The sequence below is a fragment of the Martes martes genome (genome assembly GCF_963455335.1).
Source record: "Martes martes genome assembly, chromosome: 15".
NCBI lineage: Eukaryota > Metazoa > Chordata > Mammalia > Carnivora > Mustelidae > Martes > Martes martes.
In genome coordinates this window covers 55,910,349-55,928,421 of record NC_137903.1, presented here as the reverse complement: position 1 = coordinate 55,928,421, position 18,073 = coordinate 55,910,349, and the positions used below count along the sequence as shown (strand labels likewise).

Genomic DNA, 18,073 nt, shown 5'->3' with positions numbered 1-18,073 from the left:
TACAGGAATCCCTAATTTAAAGCAGGCAGAATGACCCAGATGAAGAATTATAGGAACGAAGGAAGTAGGTTAGGTGCATGCCCTTAAATGGGGAAATAACACTGAGAAATTCACATGGCAAATGAAGTAAGATTAAATGATGGGGGTGTGGAATGGGGGTGAGGGCTTACATGGAATGAGGACTACGGAAGAAGTAACCATTCATTCCATCACTCTCTCAGACGGGGATTTCAGTGCTTACCATGTGCTAACAACCATGGTAAACAACCAGGGATATATGGATGAATAACGCGATCCCTGTCCTCTAGTTATTTACGATCTAAGTAGGAATATTACTGGCTCAGACCAGATGGAGAAAATCATTCTCTCTCCCCTCCTCAAACGGGAAAAGGTCTAGAGGTGGGATTTCAGAAGTTATTTGTTAAGGTGATTCTCTAAGATATGTGCTTGTGTTGAGGGTTATCTGTCCCTTGCTGGTCCTTGTTCCCCCCAACCCCGACACACACACACACACACACACACACACACACACACACACACACAAAATGGATACTTAGCTACTAATCATTTAAACAATAGCTAATTCAGGGGTGCCTGGGTGGCTCAGTTGCTAAGCCTCTGCCTTCAGCTCAGGTCATGATTCCAGGGTCCTGGGATCGAGCCCCATCGAGCCCCACGTCAGGCTCCCTGCTTGGTGGCAAGCCTGCTTCTCCCTCTCCCAATCCCTCTGCTCGTGTTCCCTCTCTCGCTGTGTCACTCTCTGTCAAATAAATAAACAAAATCTTAAAAAACAAATAAACAGCTAATTCACAAATTAGTAACAACTAATCATTCATAGTTTTATTTTTAAATAAGTGTTTTGTTATTTACTTCTATAAATAAATGTATTGGTTTGGTACAATCAATCAGTTATTAGAGTGAGTCAGTAATTACTAATAAAGTTTAGTAATCATTGATAATTAGCAAACTCAACCACAATAGTTCATGAACTACTGCAAGGTACATTCACTGGTTCTTTCCATTCTTCTACCGCGGGATGCTGGCCCCCACTGGTGCTCCTCCAACTCTCTAACTTTCTCAATTTCAGAAAGTACTGCCTGGCAGATTGCGCCTCCTGTGGGTTTGTGACATTTGGGAAGGTACTTTTTTGCCTTGCCGCTAGTCTAGAGGAAAGATCGCAAGGACCTCCACGAATGCCGGGATGCTCGGGAAACACTGCCACTTTCCAGACCCCGGGCAAGGACCCTTGCTCTGTCCATGAGCGAGGGACCGAGACAGAGACAGAGCAGAGGACTGCTTCAGAGCTGAGCAGAGGCTGATGCCCCGCACACGGCCACTGAGAACTTAAACCCGCTCAAGAAAGGTCTCGATAATGGATGGATAGATAAGTAGCAGGTTTTTTAGGGAAATCAGGGAAGTTCCAGTTCCATCTTTGGCCTTTCAGGATGGTGTCTTAGAATGCAAACACTGGACTGTCCCTCACACTTTCCTCAGCATCGTGGTCGGAATTCTGGGCTAGTGGCCTTTGGTCTGATCTTGGATGACATTTCTGACCTTGTCAAGAATATCGGACCCCAAAAGGTCACGCTAGAACACCCAGAAGAGCAGGTGAGCTGCCCCCAGGGCCAGAGTCAGCCCTGAACACCGCTCCAGATTTAAGACACGAGTTCTTCAAACATGCCACACCAAGTGCATCGGCACCTGCTAAATGCAGACTTTCAGAGTGGGTCATGCTACTGGTGATGATGCCTATGGTGGCAGACAAGAACCCATAGATCTCCTTTGGTCCCAAATAGATAAGTGGGGGCAATCTCAACAAGGAGGTCCATTTCCAAGTGGGCAAGGCAGGAAGGATCCCTGGACTCCAAGCATGGAGTGGTTTGCAAACATTCTGGCCTTGGCCAGCACCACTCCCCCGCCTCCAGTCACAGGTCATTATTAGGGGGCTTCCAGCTGCGCAACCCCCTGGGGATTCAGCATCACTTGCCCAGGAGCAGGAATGCTTTTGGTTCAGAGCTCAGGATCCCCACGGCCCTCCCCATCCTCCTTCCTTCTTTCCCGCTCCCTCTTTTAGCCCTTCCCTTCCCTCCTCTCCCCTTCCTCCTCTCCATTTTCCCTTCTTTCTGCTCCCCGGCTTTCCTTTATAAGCCTTCCTGCCGTGGCATGGATGACCCTGCCAGGACTTCCCAGATATCGTGGGAAGGAAGATGTGTCCATGAGATTGAGGGCCGCCCCCTTGTCTTCTAGCTCCTGCTAGGACAGAACTCACAGCCCTGGTAAGTACAACCCGGACCGTGGAAACCCTAGTGTTGATGGGAAAGAAGAGAGGGGCTTTTGGGTCTCGCTTTCCTGTCCGTTACTGTCATCATTCTCAACCAAGGTTTGGGGCCCAAACTGGGGCCTGATTCATTGATGGAAACCCCAGGCTTCAAGGCTGGGCTGTAGCAACACAGGGAGGGGTTGCGGACAGGAAGTGGGGTGGCCACGTGGGTGTGAAGGAAGGGTTTCCTCCCTCCGACACTTTCTATGCTGAAGGGGCCTTTCTCAGCCTGCCTCCCTTCCCCCCACCAGCCCAACACACACCGTCACTGGGGGACTCGATTCAGATGTGGGGCTCCAGGCGGCGCACGCAGCCACCGTGTGAATACAACCGAGTGAATCCAATCCCTGGCAACTTACCGACTTGCCTTGTCCCTCCTGGAATAATACAGTAGTTCCTCAAGTTTATACAGAATTTTTGTTTCTTCGGAGTGGGGGTCTGGGGAACTGAGCTGCCCCAGTGGGGAGGTTGATCAGGACGTTCTTAGCAGCCAGGGTCAGTGAACGTTTGGTTTTCAAAACTCTTGTCGCAATAGCCAGTTATCCCGGAGGGGACTCGGACCCCAGCCCCATGATGCGCTACCCTGAGCTTCCCTGGCTGGGGCTGCTTGACGTCACATGTACTGCTCTGACATCAGATGTGGGGGCGGCTCCACCTTCGTGAATCCGCGGCTCGGGGGGAAGGCCCCCGTGCTTAGCAGCTAGCTGGAATCAAGGCCTTGTTAGCAGATAAAGCCATTAGCCTGTCGGAGTCAAGTGACCGGATCCGGGGGTATTTGGGAGGCTCAACTGAATGGCTTGGTGAATTATTCTGGGAGCACAGGGGTTCCAGCTGTGATGCCAGGTGGGGGCAGACCCCTTTCTCAGACCAGCGGGAAAGATCGAGAAACATCTTTGAAGGGAAGACGATGCGATCGTGAGTACAGCTGGGAACGTGTCGAGTGGGTTATGATTGTGTGATGTTCTCTCGGAGACATGGGAAGGGCCCCTGAATATACCGGCCGTCGTTCTGGGTCCGGATGCAGGAATTATCAGTTCGGGGATAGATGGGAGATGGAGGCCCCAAGAAGAGGAGCCCCTTTCTGCTGTGAAGCAGCAGGTAGAGACATGGAAGGAAACGCAGAAGCTAGTGTCATAATCTGCGGGATGAAAGGAAGACCAGACCTGAAGTGTGGCCATTAGATTTGGCAGCCAGAGCTGACTGGGGACCTGCAGGAGGACAGTTTCAGTGACGGGGAGGGAGCAAAGCTAGATCTTCTTCTGCCAGAGACTGACAGGTAGTCCCCAAATCCGATTTGTCCCCCACTGAAGACATGGCCGAATTTCACTCCGCAACGTCCCGGGTCGCTCAGTGAGGCCGTGCGATTGAGACTGGCCATGGCTGTGGGCGGAAATGGTATGAGAGAGATCTGCTCCCCACCATCCTCCCTGGGCCCCTTGTCCTGAGTCTCCTGGCCAGAGGAGAGGAGCCAGGGGGCCCCAAGGCCTTGGGGGCACAGAGCAACTCCATGGAAGGAGATGGTCTCTGAATCATGGTGCAGAGCCAGGGGACTCAGGCCAGGGAGGCCAGGAGGCGCAGACACTCTGGGGTTCGCAGTGGAACCGGGGAGCAGCCGGCCAGACACGGTGCCACAGATCCACAGAGCGGATCAGCGGGCAGTCCCGCTGGAGGACTGTGCAGGCCAGGACCGCCGGAAGTCCCACGGGGCCTGCCTGAGAACCGGCCAGCACGGAAGGTGCTCCCTGCAGGGACAGACGGTGTTGGAGGTGAGAGACGGCAGCTTCCAAACACCTGCTGGTACAGGCACACACTCTATGTGTTCATACTCACAGCCACGTTGGCTCTGGGACCCTGGCTCTGAGTCTACCGCTCAGGAATGGGCTGGTCACCGGCACTGTGGTGGTCCCGGCCAGCCTTGTGAGGTGCTGACACGAGGTCACGCCACGTAGAGACCCCAGGTCCTGCCCTGAGTCACCTCCTGTGACATGGCTTCAGCTTGGTGGTGGACCGGGAGTCATGTCAGACCCTCCTCGGTTCCGACCTAGTTCTGCTCCTCGCTCTCGGGGGACCTTGGGCAAGGCCTTTCCCCCACTGCCTCAGAGCCCCTTGTCTGCAAAGTGCACGAATCAGGCCGGATGATTATGATTTATAAACTGTCTCTTACGAAGAAATGCCACCATTCCCCTTAACAGCTGCATCCGGGAAGCTCTGGCCTGGTTCTGCAGGTGCCTGGGTCTCTAACGGCAGATTCCAATGCCTCTGACCAGGGAAACCTTGCAGCCTGCAGCTGGTGTGAGTTACAAGAGACCCTCCCACGAAAGGCCTGGGGGGCAGGAGACACTTGCCCAGGAACAAGGAGGCCCTCGACAAGTAGCCAATATGTATACTTGTTAGGAAGTCAGCAAGTTGGTCACCCCTGGGAGGGTCTGGGTTCTCTCTTTTCTTACTTTCTTCTTTTTAACATCTACATTTACAGCAAAGCATTTTCCTTCTGTTCCCGTTCCTTGTGCCCTTTAGGATGGTATGGCTCTGCCCTCCACAACTCTCTTGGTCCAGAGAAAAAGAGAATTGGAAGAGGATGGGGGAGTCCTCTGCCATTTTGCTTTTCTCTCTGGGGCCACCTTCCACTTGTCTTGGTTCTGCTTTTCCTGAAATAATAGTTAGATGGGACTTTGGAAAGGAAATTGCTCTCCTCATCTGCCAAAATATTTGTTTTTTTCAACTAGGGGACAGATTTCCCCGTTCTGTTGTGATTCATACTAGCATAAAGTCAAATTGTCCTCTGATCCAATGCCTACTTTTGGAATGGGGAGGTGGCCCAAGAGTGTCCAGAAGAGACAGGAAAGCGAGCCTGGAAGAGAACATTTCCCATGAGAGCCCAGCATGGGCGGGGCTGTTGACGGAGACAGAGGGCCACCCAACCGGAAGACAAGCCCAAGTCCCGCCCAGCATGACTACCCCTTCGAGACCCAGCTGCGGTGGCAAGAATTCCCATCAGCCTTTGCTCTCCAGGCCCCCAAAGGTGCCTCCCGCATCAAGCCCAGTTATGACCACGGGGACGATGACCAGGACGGGGAAGCAAGACCCAGGAGCCACAAAACAGCCTGAGGAGACAGAAGGCGTCCACCTCTGCAGGACTAGGAAACATCCTGTCTGTCTAAATTCCAAGAACGTGGCCAAAGGAGAGATCATAACCACCTTTATTCTCCAAATTCTGGAGGAAATAGTTCTGCACAACATGGAAACTACTAGCTGCCAGAGTGGACTGAGGGGACTCCCGAGGGTGGCCTCCAGGCCCGGATCCACTCAGGGCTCCGAGAGGCGCCCTCGGGAGCGTCCTGCGGAAGCTGTGTGCTGAGGACACGGCCAGGAGCTCCGAGGAGGTGACCTGGCCACCGGTCCCCCTGGACACAGACACGGAGGGAACCCTTCCCCCACCAGGTGTGAAAAAGACCAAGGCTCCTCCGTCGGCAGAGGAGGACGAGCCGCGGGCTTCATCGGGGCAGGCAGCCAGCCACGGGGTCCGGCCGGGGCACCGGCACAAAGTGCACGGGGCACAGCAGCAGCGGGCACATCTTCTCGTGCTCCTTCAGCGCCTCGCTCAGGTGCTTTAGCTCCTCTGTCAGCTTCCCGATCTCTCGCCGCAGCACGGCGTTCTCCTGCTCCAAGCACTCATACTCCTGCACAGAGACACGGGGTGGGTGACGTGGTCGCTGCAGCCCCATTCCCTGCCGGGAGGCTGGCCTCCTCCCCGGGACAGCTCCCTCCGGAGCCGAGCCCCCTTCACCGCTCCTCTTGGCTTCCTGTTTCTCTCCCGCCACCAGGATGAAAGGTCCAAGAGGGCAGGCTGTGCTTTTTGAACCGGCCTGACTGAGATACCATTTACCTCAAACAGAATACACCTGTTTTACGGGTCTCGTGCAGTGAGCTTTGGTAAGGGTCAACGTGCATCAAGAGAACGTTCCGTCACTCCTGAAGTTGACCTTGTGGCCCTGTGCAGACTGCCTCCCCTCCCCCAACTGCTGAGCAGCTCTGTGAAGATCTCTGTTGGGGTCACCACTGTGGGCCCAGCTCCTGGAACAGTGCCTGAAACACAATACACCTCTGCTGACCGCATGAGTAAATGAAGGAAAGTATCCCTTGCCTTGGCTCCGCCCAGGCTCTCACCTCTGAAGTTTCCACCATAGCGGAGTTGGCAGAGGCTTACACCTGGAGGGGCTCATAGATACCCCTCAGCCCAACCCACACAATGTAGAAACCAGACATCCAACTTGGGCTGGGCACTCTTTTCTTCAAAGGACAGTCCCTGCCTTTTCTGAGCTGCTCTATTAGAAAGCTCCTCTTTGCACTGACACAAAAGCTCTCGCTCCTTCACACCCATCCATTGGGCTTGGTTCCACCTTATGGAACCACACAGAGTAAATTCAATACTTTTTCAACATCGCAGTTCTTGTAATATTAGGAGGCAGCCCCATACCACTTCCCCTTAGGTATTCCCTAAGCTCAACTGTCTCAGGTCTCCTGAGCTCCTTGGGTTTTAGGACTTCTGGTCCTTCTGTCCTCCTGGGGGACATCCCAACACACACTCTCACCTGCCAGGATCTATCTGGCAAAGAGTCATTCCCAGAGCGATTCTGGGGATGGCGTGACCATGCACAGGGAGATGCACGGGGGTGGCCTGCCCCGGGGACGGACCCAGGCCTGCAGCCACCTCACCCTGGGGACTCTCCCTGTGCTTGCAGAGAAGTGCAAGCTCCGTCTGCCTCTGCTGCTTCTCTGTCTATATCTGGACGATGCCTGATGTTCTGAAGATTAAGGGTGGGCTCTACATCCACTTCTTCTGACTTTCACTGCGGTCACTTGGGCGTCTTCCAGCCTAGCAAAGTCTTTCTGAATCGTAACGGGTCAGCTCACGGATCACGATACTACACAGCTATAAGCTGTCCATTAACTTGATAGTTAGGTCTTCCTTCTCTTCCTCCGAGTCACTGGTAAGTTCTACAGTACTTGGCCACTGGCAGATAGAAATCATCTTGAAGATGAGAACCTTATTTAAATATTCTTTTTTAAGGATTTTATTTACCTATTTGATAGACAGAGATCACAAGTAGGCAGAGAGGCAGAAGCAGGCAGAGAGAGAGGGGGGAGGAAGCAGACTCCCAGCTGAGCAGAGAGCCTGACAACACGGGGCTGGATCCCAGGACCCTGAGATCATGACCTGAGCTGAAAGCAGAGGCTTAACGACTGAGCCACCCAGGCGCCCAACCTTATTTAAATCTTGCTGCAATGTTGTTTACTGTGCTTTTCCTGACGTGGGGACCCTACCTTATTATTATCCACCACATCTTTTCTCTTACTAGTAAATTTTCAAAAATAACACTAAAAAAGTCTGATCTTTTTACAGGCCCCTAAAGCGCATGCAAATTCTCAACTCTGGCCCTTTGCTAATGCTGTTCTCTTCCACTGGAGTACGTTCCTCCATTCCTGTGTGAGCCCAGCTCAAGCCCACCACCTCCAGGAAGGCTTCCCGGATCACAGCACCTCATGGAACCACAACCCTCATCATGTGTTCTAGTCAATCTCATATCACATTCAATCTTACTTATACTAAATAGGATCGCTTCCCAAAGATCAGAAATGTATAGCACCTAGGAGCCTCTGCTACCCTCTCCTGGAGCTGCGCCTGATGGGCCACCGCCCAGTGACTCCTCTGCCTCCTTCTCGCACTGGCTTCCTTCCCTCCCCACCTCTAGGCACCAGAGGTGCTGCACACAGAGGCCGTCTGAGCCTTCCCCAGGCAGGCCCTCAGGGTGGTCTGGAATATGCTCCACACCCGCCCCGCAGGCTGTCCCAGGTCAGGCCGGCTTCATTAGCCCATGGGCCCCCTTCCGCCTTCAGCCCTGCTGCCGGCCCCACTCCTCACGCTTTCCTCGGGCCTCTCAGAAGCTCGAGTCCTAGAGCCCGAGTTCCATCTACAATGTGGCAACAAGCCCTCCATGGGCCAGGGGAGGCGGTGGATGGGAAGACAGTCATCTCGGGAAGGCTGCCTGCAGCCGCAGGACGATGGGCTGCAGCTCTGTGGAGCGTGTGTATACACACACATGCACACACGCACGTACACACACACACACAACTAGACACACACACACACACACACACACACACACACACACACACACACAAACTAGACGTGCTCCTCACCTCCCAGTAAAATGGAGAACAGATGTGAATGGTTCCGATGAGCAAACATTTTAACTAGATTCCAAAAAACAGGAAAGTCTTTGCTGTGGCAGAATATCCCATTTCTGTAGTAGCTTGTTTGCTGGTTGAGTTTCGTGGCAGGATGCCCCGCGCTCCCGAGCCTTATCTCTGGAAGCCAGGAGGGGCCACGCTGCCTAATGTCTTCCTGAAGTAACACTGCTTCCCCCAAACCCCAGCCCCTCAAGGTCCCCCATTTGCCTTCTCTGTGGGGACTTTCTCTTCTGGGATTTGACTTTTACTCATCAACCTGCTAAGGGACTTTCATGGAGCCGAGGGAATAAAAAGGAGAGAAGAAGTCAAGATCTTCTGGTGAGACCAAACAACAAAATAAAAGGAGGAGGGGCACCCGGGTGGCTCCGTGGGTTAAGCCTCTGCCTTCGGCGCAGGTCATGATCCCAGGGTCCTGGGATCGAGCCCCGCATCGGGCTCTCTGCTCAGCAGGGAGCTGGCTTCTCCCTCTCTCTCTGCCTGCCTCTCTGCCTACTTGTGATCTCTGTCAAATAAATAAAAATCTTTTAAAATAAATAAAAAAAGGAGGAGCTGGGGCGAGTGGAGAGGAGGTGAGAGGAAATGGGGGTGAAGGGGGAGTAAGACCCACTTCACACTGAGAAGAAGGTACCCGACTTGACAAACGTAAAAAAAATCTTACAGTGCGCAGAGGCCCCCAACCCCAACAGGGAATTAGCTGGCCCCAAATGTCAACAGTGTCGAATTCAAGAAAACCTGGTCTGGGCATCTAAGGGAGGTTGGCTGGGGACCGAGGGACTGTCTGGGGGTATCCAGGGTCCAGGACGAAAAACTGGCAAATGAGCTAATGTGGGTCCCGGGGCCAGAGGTGGCAGTGAAGGCAGAAAGGAAATGAGGGGTGGAAAAGGCCATCAGAAGGGCACAGCCACACACAGACCCCATTTCACAAGCGAAGAAAGCGAAACTCTGAGAGCCACGATGACTTTTCCAAGGTCGTGCAGGCTTGGAACCTGACTTCAAGGTCAACTGCAGCCCTTGAGCAAGGAAGTAATTCTGCTTTCACTTGGCAGTGCCTGGCCCCAAATTTCCCCGTGGTGGTTACCAGCAGTAAAGGGCTGTGAGTGCTCAGGATTTTACAATAAAGCCTATTCCCTAGCCCCACCCTGACCTTCCCAGCAGACAAATTGTGTCATCAGGGAGGACTGTACAAATGGGTGTCATCATCAGTTTCTGAACCAAGGGGGGACGACTCGAAGCATTCTCTTAGAACAGGCAACAGCTGAAGAAGCCGTGACAACACAGACCACAACCGAATTGCCCAAGACATCTGTCAGTTGGTGACATTTGGGGTTCCTGAGGATGGCATCCCTGCCTTCCTTTTCTGACTCAACGTTCTTTCTCAGTCTTCACCTGGGGCTGCCTGGCTCGAACCAGTCGGACCCACTTCTGAGACACGGTTCTGCCTGCTGCAGAGCTGCACTGTTCACGCACATCCTTATTTGTGGACGTGGACTCAGGCATGTGCCCAACCCCCTGAGAGGTGTAGCGCCTCGACAGGATGATTCGAAAAGCCACAGTGAGCGCGGAGGTGCAGACACACACGCGTTAGGAACAGCTTCTCGGCACCACACTCGGGCTTCCAGCAACCACCTCCCCGAGGGGAAGACTCAGACTGAAGAGTGACCCCAGCCTCCCTCTGGCAGGGCCTGCTCAGGCTCTCCCGGCCCTGCCCTCCGGGGAGGTGGAGAACTAGGAGCCAGGGGATGTAGCCCAGAGGCTTCTAGAAGCTGCTCCTGGAGGAGGTTTCTCAGGGTGCTGGAGGGAAGGGGGACTCAAAGTGAGTAAACGAGGCGGGCAGCAGAGAAGGGTGGGGATTCTAACCAAGCTCCAGATGGTCCCCTTCGTGGTATTCAAGGAAGGCAAATAAAGACCTTGAGTTCCTCTGAGAGATGCACCCATGTCACCCCACAGGATGGGATGGAGAAAGGACTGAGTACAGCCCTTCTCACGGCCGAAGCTCCCCTGGGAGTGGCGGTGGCCCTGGCTACCTGGTGGCAGCTTTCTGGACCCTTTAGTGTCTCTGAGAGAGAGGGACTGATCCCATGTTTGAGGTTTCTGAGAACTGTGTCTGGTTCCCACGTGCCCCATGCTTGATGGGGCCTGGAGCCCGAGGAGGCCTGACGGGCTTTTCTGCCATGATCCAGAGCAGTGTGCTAGGTGCTCTGCCCTCAACTCACTTCCTGGAGCCACTAAAACAATTCTGCACCACATTTTTAAGCCAGACACCCCACCCTCAACATACAGATTTTTTTTCAAAGTTTAAGAAAATACTCCTTTTTTTAAACTATATTTACTTTTTTTTTTTTCTCTGTTGGCCCCACAGAACAAAGATCCCCATAACTGGGATGCCCTCCCTGGAAGGAGGTAAGGAATTACCGGCAAAGCTATGATTCATGTGCTACCCTTTCACCCAGAGATGACGTTCCTCTTCTACAGCAGGACTGGGATGTAGTTCCATTTTCCTGAGCTGGCCACCTGCTCCCCCACTGCCCCTTGTGACCAATAACACTAGTATGTAGCTAGTGACAGTAAAGATGGGGGCTATAGCTTTGGGGTCTGTATATGAATGGACCCACTGTCCTGGCCTCCTGGACACTGAGTTTCTCAACAAGACTGGCCTCGATGAGGTGATCTGCAGGTGATGGGTGAGCAGGATCTACTCTTCCTGCTCTACAGAAGCAGAGAAGGGAGTTTTCTCCCATGGAGGGAATGGGTTTCCGATCAACTAGCCCCATTTCCCACAACAGCACCTGCCATATCTGATCATGTGACATGGCATGTAGACCGCAGAAGAAGCTAGGAACCCTACAGAAGGGGGACCCCCATGGTTCTAAGAGGGATCAGGCAGGAGTAAATGTACCACCCTAACTTTCCCAGGCACCTGGCTCATTTGGGCATCAAATCCAACAATGACAGATACGGAGAGAAACCGTCTTCTTTGACCCTGTAGGATTTATGCTACCTTCTGAGGTAGGCTGAATAAGGGCCTCCCAAAGATGTCCCAAAGACGTCTACATCCAACCTCTGGAACCTGTGAATATGTGACATTATGTGGTTAAAAAAAAAAAGAAGAAGAAGAAGAAGACCTTGCAGACGTGATTAAGAATCTGAACGTGGGGAGATTATCCTGGATTATGCAGGTGAATCCAATGTAATCGTAAGGATCTTAGTGAAAGAAAAAGTCAAGAGTCAGAGGAGATGTGACAATGGAACAGTGTCAGAGTAATGCAGCATGAAAAAGACTTAACTAGCCAGTGCTGGCTTTGAAGATGGGAGAGGACCACAAGCCAGGGAACACAGAATTTTCTAGAAGCCAGAAAAGGCAAGGAAATGGATTCTTCTCCGGACCCCCTGGAAAGAATGCAGCCCTCTTGACACCTTGAGTTTAGCCCCGTTGAGTCCCATTCCAGATGCCTGACTTCCAAAACTGTAAGATAATAAATCTGTGTTGTTTTAAGCCGCCAAATTTGTCCTCATGTATTACAAAGTCCATAAGAAATGAATATACTTTCCTGAAAACATACTCCTATGCTTTCAAAAATAGGAAGGAGATCTTATTCCTCTCTTTGTGACCTAGCATCAAGGCCTTGTCCATGGTAGTGCTAACAAATATTTGTGGAATGAATCTACCCGCTCTTGCTCTGTGGAAGGTCTTATCGTCATTTAGCCACCACCACACACATAATCACTTGGGACTTACAAATGAGTGTCCCCTAGTGTTTCCTTATATTAATGCACCTGGCTGGGACCAGAAGCTTCTTGAGGGGAAGGGCCCTGGCTGTCCAGCTGGCACACAGGGTCTGAATGGAGGGCCATGCCCTAACTGGGCCACAAGTGCCCTCTGGGGTAATCTGGTAACATGAGGCTAGAACCAGGACTGCTTCAAACGCAAGGGGGGACGAAGAAAGGAGACAAAGGACATTCCAACTCCTCTCTGGGAAGTTTACAGGAACAATTCAGGCTGGGAAGGATCTCATCTGACCCTATCTCCTTTTAGGGCCCAGCCTTCCTGCTTCCAGGAAAGAGTCTGATATTCGTAATTTATGCCCACTGTGAATTTCTATCATTGGTTGTCTCCCCTGGAGTATGTATATCCTAAACCTGTTATCAGTTTACCGTGACAGGCTTTTCAGAGATTGTTTTTCCCCTCATAATACCTCGGTATCTGCTACGTTGTCAATGCCCCCAGACCCCTCTTGCTAAGATCAGCTGTGACAAGACAGCAGGCAGGGAAGGGCTAAATTAAAAACCTCAGTGATTTACACCAACCTTGTCTAAAGATGAGCGTTCAGAACTATCATCAGTTCTTTGCACAGACACTTGGATACCTTTGAGGCCAGTGCCTGATATGGGGCAGTTCCCATGTTCTGTCTGTGAGATTATGTGGGATTATGCATAAGGGTAGAGGAAAATGGGAAAGTTTAGGGTAAATCCCAGGTTCCTGACGTGGATGATGAGAAAACTGGTGAGCTCCACTAACTTCACTTGAAGACAAGAGGAGAAGAGAATGTCTCAGGGTAAACACACATATCAGAGCCGTGTTGCATCCAGGCAGCCTGCAGCCCACCCATCTGAGGACATCTAAGCAGACATTGGAGATAGGGGGTCGGGGGGCCTCCAACTGAGGTCTTGCCTGGAGTAGTCAATGTAGGGAGCTAATGCTGCGAGAACAGATGAATAGATCGTATCTTCAGGGTGGGAAGGAGAAAGGGCAGCGTCTGAAAGCCTGGTCAACACCAAAACTTAAGAGAACTGACAGAGGAAGAGAAGGTAGCAAAGAAACGGAGAAGAAAGGTGGTTAGGAAGGTCCAGTGGGAAATGCGGTCTTTTAGATGCTCAAGACCTTGAAAGAAGGTCTCAGGAAAGGGGGAAGGTCAATGGTGTGAAATGTTCAGCAAGGTCAGCAAGGTCACAGTCGATGAGTCTAAAAGAAGTCCTCGATCAGGTAGTGCCAAGGCACTACGAGTCCCCGCGGGAGCAGCTTCTGCGGAAAGGATGTGTGTGCGCACGCGCACGTGGCCTGCGTATGGTCACGTGCATGCGTGCGTGTGCGTGCATGCGTGCGTGCGTGCGTGCTGGGTGGGGCGGGGCGGCAGAAACGCCAAAACAGAAGGCTGGGAAATAAATGGCACTGAGCGTATGGAGACAGCAGGTCTCTCTGGGAGGAGCAGGGAGGGGAGGAAGGAAAGAAAACAAATGGGTCTTGAAAAGGAATTGGGATCGAGAGGAGGTTTTGTTTCATTTTGTTCTGATTTATAATGAAAGGAACTTGAGAGAGGAACCCCCAGCGGATGAGGGATAAAGATGTCCGTGAAGGATCGGAAAACTGGGCTGGAAGGATGCAGTGACATGAGACGTACGTGTCCAAATTGGTGGTGACCAGGACGTGACCTTGGGGCCACCACCACAGCTCCTTTCCGTGGCCCTAATGTGGCTCTGCCCCAACCACAGGCTCACCTCATGGAGTTTGTCAGCCTTCTGGGTCTGCTTCTTCCGAATTCTCTGAGCAGCAACTCAGTTTTTTTCTCTCCTTCGGACCTTCCGGTCATCATCGTCTGGGCTCTGGGGCGGAAATGTGTGGTTAGGTGCGCTGTCGGGGCGCCTTGCTTCGACCTCCTCTGCCCTGTCCCTTTCCTCAACATCACTTCACCATTTTATTTGCAGTCCTGGCAATGCTTGTTGCTACATGGGTGGGACAGCCCTAGCCCCTTGTTCAGCCTTGTGCCCTGGCTGAGTTTAGCTGCTCATTCCATGACCCCCCTGAGAAATGTATGGTGAGACTGCCATTTAAAAGATGAGGATAAGAAACTCAGAGGGGGTAAGGAACTCGCTCCAGGTATCACAGCTAGACGTGGGGAAATGGGAAGTGGAACTCAGGTCTGTTGGACTCCAAACCAACGTTCATAAACTTCTACCCCACAGGGTGTGTGCCTGGAAGAGGTGCGGTGTCAACGTGCATCCGAGAACAGGGAAGGCAGAAGGCATGTGCTATCTGGAACTCGCTGTGCGGCAGGCCTTACCCCGCCACAAACAAACAGGTACTTTTGATACTGCATGCACATTTTACACTGACAACTAACTGCAACCACACAATTCTACCAACACACCAAATGATCTCAGACACTTCATTTGAACAATGCTCGATGGACATTTTCACAGGTCAGAGTGAATCAGAAAGCAAACTCATGATGTGTCTTGAAAGCTCTCAGCTCTATATGAGATACAACCACACCTAGTTGAATCCTTCAAGAGTTATCCTGAAACAGGCAGGATTATATATATATATATATATATATATATATATATATATATATATATATATCTACCAAGATGAAAAACATTTCAGTTACAGAAAAAACATGGAGAAGTAGAGAGTATTTGCTTTCCGGAACCCTGTGAGAAGGTACCAAAGGGCGGGGATGTGGTATGCTACCTTTAAACAGTTTAAAAGCCAAGAGGTTAGTGGGATACAAACACAGGAAAGCTACTCAGTTATTAACATTAGTGGAGAGCAAATATTGATAATATAAGATAATGGGTAATTTCAGTTATTTTATCTGGTTTTGTATTCCAAATAGGAGAGACACTTCTCCCCCAACTCTGGTGAGTAAAGAATTTTCAGTATACAGAAGAATATAAGCCTATAGAAGGAGACAGATAACATATTATAAATAATAGAACAAATAGATGTGGTCTGGAAGTAGTGCTTAAGGGAACAGGCACAAGGTGTTAAAATGTAGCTTTTCAGAGGCAAAGAAGTCTTAGTTAACATAACCAGGACACCACAGGGCAAAATGTGGTTTACAGGACAGAACTCTAGCTATAGAAATATATAGCCACTGGTTTTGTCTCTTACTGTCAATACAGCTTGGGGGAAATGGCTTAAATTCTCTGAATGTTCAGTTTTCTCATTTATCCTAAGTGTGAGTCATTCATTCTCTCAGCAAGTATTAACTGAGTACCTGGCGTGTGCCAGGCACTGTTTTAGGCACTAAGATGCATGCCCGGAACAACCGATTGGTAATGACTGCATAAATCATTCCAACAGCCTAATGCTTGGGACTAGCATACGGATAAGATGAGATTTTAACCTAAAGCTCCCAGCACATGGTATGCCCTCAATAACCTAAGGAGGCTACTATTATATAGTAATAGGTTACTACTATTACAGTAACCTGTGGAGGTTGCCATTTTTCAAGTCTCCCGTAGTGCTTGTCTCCAAATCATGCCTTTTGGTTCACAATTAAAAAGTCATAGGACCCAAGGAAGCAACCTGCATCCTGTCCTCTGGGAGCAAGACACTCTAACCTGGATGTAATCACCTATCCATATGGTCACAGCTGAGAACCCAGCAGTAACATTCAATCAAAACAGAAAGAGGGGAGCCAAGTGTTAAGATAATCATAAATTATTAACCATATCTTAATTAGTCATAAAAATTTCGAGAGGTTATTACTATATTCATTCTACAGGTGGGGAAATTGAGGTTCAAAGAAGTTAAATAAAATGCTCAAGGCCACTCAACCTGTGTGTGGTTAAACCGAGGTCCAAACTCAGAAATGTGTGACTCTCTAGCGTCACCTGATGACACTATGTGCCAGGCATCCAATTGGGAAGGGGAGGAGGGGGGACATAACGATGAAGACTCCCTCCAGAGCAACGGAGTGGGAAGTTCTCTGATTGCCATCCCCGCGGGCAACTTTATCTGTTTCCGGAGTAGGCAGTTGTACATGTTGCCAGTGACAGCACAGAGGGCTGAACGCGGGCCAAGGGGTTTCCACCAGCAGAGGGACTGGAGTTCTCCCGCTACGGGGCCCCCACCCCGCACCCTTAGGCTGATGGGTCGCGAGTTCCCCATTCGGAGGGTAGATGTTGGGAGTGCCTGGACACGAGCTGCCCCTTCGGGCCGAATTTCCCCTCTGCACACACTGGCGCCTGCAAAGGGCCACGCGCGCCGGGGGTGGGGTGGCAGCGGGCGCCAGCGCGAGGATGGCGACGCCGGGACAGCGCGGATCCCACGTGCGGAGAAGCGTGGACTGTGCCCGGTCGTCTGCGCCCTGCGGCCTCTCCGCTTCCCGGGGCGCAGGAGCCGGGTCACCGTTCCGGAGGCGGCGGGCACTGTGCGTGAGTTGGGGACCACCGGGCAGAAGCGCCCGCGGGATTCCTGCCCCGCGACCCCACTCCTGCCGGTCTCTGGCTCCCGCAGCGCCCTTCACCCCAGCACTCAGCGTTCACCACCCCGGAGCCCCAGACCCACCTCCTCGTGCCCCTCGGCGCTCCCATCCCCGCACGCCCGCCGGCCTCCCTGAGCCTCTAGTCCACTACCTGCGGCTGAGGCTGGTTCCCAGGCGCCCCGACGCTCCTCTGCAGGACGCTGCCGGCCGCTGGGAGCACTTGCGACGTGCAGGGCGCTCCTCCGGCCCGGCCTGCCTCGCCTTGCACGCGGGGCTCTGCCTATTGGCACTCTCGGGTCACCCGCATTCTCGGGGCCCCGCACCTGCCGCCCTCCGTCCTCCCCTCCCCCCCCCACCCCGGGCTTCCCGCTCTCCCGGCGCCTGCGGCCGCCTCGCTCCTCGGGTTTCCCTTCCCGGCCACGGCCCGCCCCTCACTCCCGCCCCTTTTTCCTCCTCTCCCTGCCCTCTCGCCGCCACTCGGGAACCCAAATCCCACCCCTGTCGCGGCTTTCCACTGGGTCCCTGGGCTTCGTGGAAGTCACGTGGCGGCTCCGGAACCCGGGAGGGAACGCGAAGCCCCACTCACGAGAAGGGACGCTGGGGCCCGAGGGGTCAGGGAGACGCAGCGCAGCCTTTAGGGTCCTTCGGACGCTCTCGGGGAACTCAGGCTGAGAAACACAAGTGGGTGGCTTGGACGGGAAGGGGGCTGTTTCCAGGTCCCATCTTGGCATCTTCCTGCGCGCCCGGGGCCCCGCCTTTCCCTAGCGCAGGGGTCAGTGTTTAGGGACTTTCTTCGGGGCGATCGGTCGCCCAGGCTCCATCCTCACTCCTTCCTCGACCCAGGGCTCCCCTGCCCGCGAGGCGCAGGCCAGGAGCCGGCAGCCAGCGTTGCCGAGTCCCAATGCCCACCCTGAGAGCCGCGGCATCCCAGGGCCTGTCTGCGGGGGCATGTGCCCTTCTTTCCAGGGACGCCGCGGGGCTGTGGGGGAGAGCGAGACGGGGCCGCCCCGAGGGTGAATTCCCTCCTTATGGGGTGGGGAGGAGGAGGTCGTCCTGAGAGCGAATCTACCAGGGCAGAAGTCACTCTCGACCTGGTCTGAACCTCAGATGCTTTTTCCTTTAGGTTAAAGCGCCAGGTGCTCTGCCCACAAGTTAAAATGTGAGCCTTAATGCCAAGCTGGGGACAGGGTAGAGGTATCCGCGCTTTCCCCTCCACCTGCCTGCCAGTGAAAAGATACAAAGTCAAGCAGTATTGTACTTGGGCCCACCGAAGAGAAAAACGAGCGGTTTC

General features: G+C 52.7%; 1 pseudogene across 1 annotated transcript; it reads right to left on the bottom strand.

The window, feature by feature from the left end:
• Positions 1–5,519: 5,519 nt before the first annotated feature.
• LOC308355956 (basic leucine zipper transcriptional factor ATF-like 3) lies at positions 5,520–17,732 on the bottom strand (annotated as a pseudogene). Its single transcript has 5 exons — positions 17,610–17,732; positions 17,325–17,450; positions 16,934–17,062; positions 14,066–14,170; positions 5,520–6,000 (listed from the first exon to the last, which is right to left on the bottom strand). The product of its transcript is annotated as a basic leucine zipper transcriptional factor ATF-like 3 (transcript).
• Positions 17,733–18,073: the final 341 nt, after the last annotated feature.